Source organism: Camelus dromedarius, chromosome 24 (genome assembly GCF_036321535.1).
Source record: "Camelus dromedarius isolate mCamDro1 chromosome 24, mCamDro1.pat, whole genome shotgun sequence".
Classification (NCBI taxonomy): Eukaryota; Metazoa; Chordata; class Mammalia; order Artiodactyla; family Camelidae; genus Camelus; species Camelus dromedarius.
In genome coordinates this window covers 27,950,800-27,952,942 of record NC_087459.1, presented here as the reverse complement: position 1 = coordinate 27,952,942, position 2,143 = coordinate 27,950,800, and positions in this window count along the sequence as shown.

Here is a 2,143-nt window from a genome sequence, read left to right as displayed (position 1 = left end):
TTCCACTCTCGTAGGGTAGTTTCTTCACATCCACCTTAAGTTTCCTCAAACTTTGTGCATACATTCACTTCATTAGTTCATTTAACTTCCATCCAGCAGCTGTCTGCCAAGCACCAGCTCTGGGCCGGACCCTGAGGTGGGGGTGCCAGGGAGACAGCTGCCTTCCTGGGTCTTTAACTCTCTGATCATCCACTGTCGTGTGTTCTTTCATTCATGGAATATCCATTTCTTTATTGAGCATTCATTCATTCTTTCTCATACTCACTTAACTTCATTATTCATTCATTCATCCGTAACTCAGTCATCTCATTTGCACATTCATTCATTCTCTATTTTTTCAGACTCCCTCCCTCCCTCCCTCATTCCTCTGTTCTGCAAGAATTCTGGAAGCACCACTCTATTTTAGGCCAGAATTAGATGCTGGGATTCTGGCACCACCCTCTCCCCAGACTTGTGTGTAGGCAGATGATGAGGACACCCTGTGGTAACCACCACATGGCAGCCATGGGGACCCAGAGCAGGAGGAGCACCAAGAAGAGAGCAACGGACTGCCTGGAGGAGGGGGCTGGGGGTAGCAGTCAGAGAAGTCTTCACAGAGGAAGTGGCATTTAAGCCAAGCCAGGTGAAGGAGGGTGTATGGGAGTTCTCAGGGAGGAAAAGACACCCCAGGTAGTTTTTGTTTTCTGATATGTTTGGGGGAAAGTGAAGCACCTTGGTGGCTGGGGTTTGTGATGTAGGGTCATGTGTGCATGATCCCACCCAGATCAAGCCCTCCTTAGGTCCCAGCGACAAATCTGGGTCACTCTAGAACTTCCCCTAATTCAGCACCCTTGACCCCTAAAAAACCATCTGCTGTTAGTTTGCCAGGAACAGCCTTAGGATGCTGATAGAGCACCCTCCAGGCACCCACCACCTGGGGACTCAATGGTAGAACTGTCCTGGGTTGCGCAGGCTGAGCAGGCAACAGCAGCAGTAGTATCTGAGGTGCCTGGCTCCCAAGATCCCATGTGCATCCAGCAAATGTTTATTAAGTGTCTTGCTGTGGGCCAGGCTTTGCCCCCAGATACTAGGAATACAGCAATGAACAAGACAGAACTCCCACTCTCCATGGCTAACAAATGGTAAATAAGAAAAACAACGATTATGAAGACCACCAGGAACACATCTGTAGTTGAACAAATTGGGTTTATTGCCTCTTTTGAGAAGGAAGAGTGCATTTACCTCAGTAAGAGAGTGTTCAAAAAGGCTTATTATAGACTTTGGGCGATTTGGGGAGAGTTCAAGTAATTGGGCTTTCACTCTGGAATAGACGTCAGGACGTGAGGACAAGTCTATGATTGGGTGTCTTAATATTTAAAGTGGAAAGCTAATGCTGTAAAGAAACAGCAGTTACTCACATTAGCCAGAATGGGGAAATGTTTGGTCTTTTTCTGGTTCCAACAATATTCTCATTATCATCTGACTTTAAACATGATTATAGAGCAGTCTTGTTTATGCCTTGCTCTATCAGTCACAGAATGGCTTTGCATAACGCTGGTGTTCTGGGAAACTGTTTATGTCCAACAGGAGAATACCAAGGCCTAACTGTAAGTGCCAGGCCAGCTCCAGATGTGAGGGAAAGCTATCCTCTTTCTAGTAAGAAAGGCCCATTCAATCGACCAGGTATATTTGCTGGATGCCAGGTGCTGAGTAATTCGAGTTGGACAAAAGAGATACGGCCCCAGTCCTCAGGGAGCTCACAGTGACATGTCTTAAACAGATGGTCAGAAATGGGAGGCGGAGTGGACCAGACCCAAGAAACCGCCAGGAAAAAAGCCCAGGGGTGGGAGTCGGGGGATGCTGAGAAACCAGTAGCAGGGCTGCTGGCGGATCCACGACGCGTACTGGGACTGGAGAAGTCGGCTGGGACTGGAGAAGTCGGCTGGGGCCGGACCCTCGGGCATGCAAGGCCACTTCTCCCCCAAGGACGTGGGCATTCGCTGCACTGATTTGCTCAGAAACAGGAAATGAAACCAAGCAGCTTTAATCAAATTAACCCACCCGGCCTCGGGCTCATGAATATTCAGCAGCCTGCTTCCGGCTTGCCCCTCTGCTCCAGCCCCGCCCAGCGAGGAGACTGCGCTTGCGTGACTGGCGCGCGGCT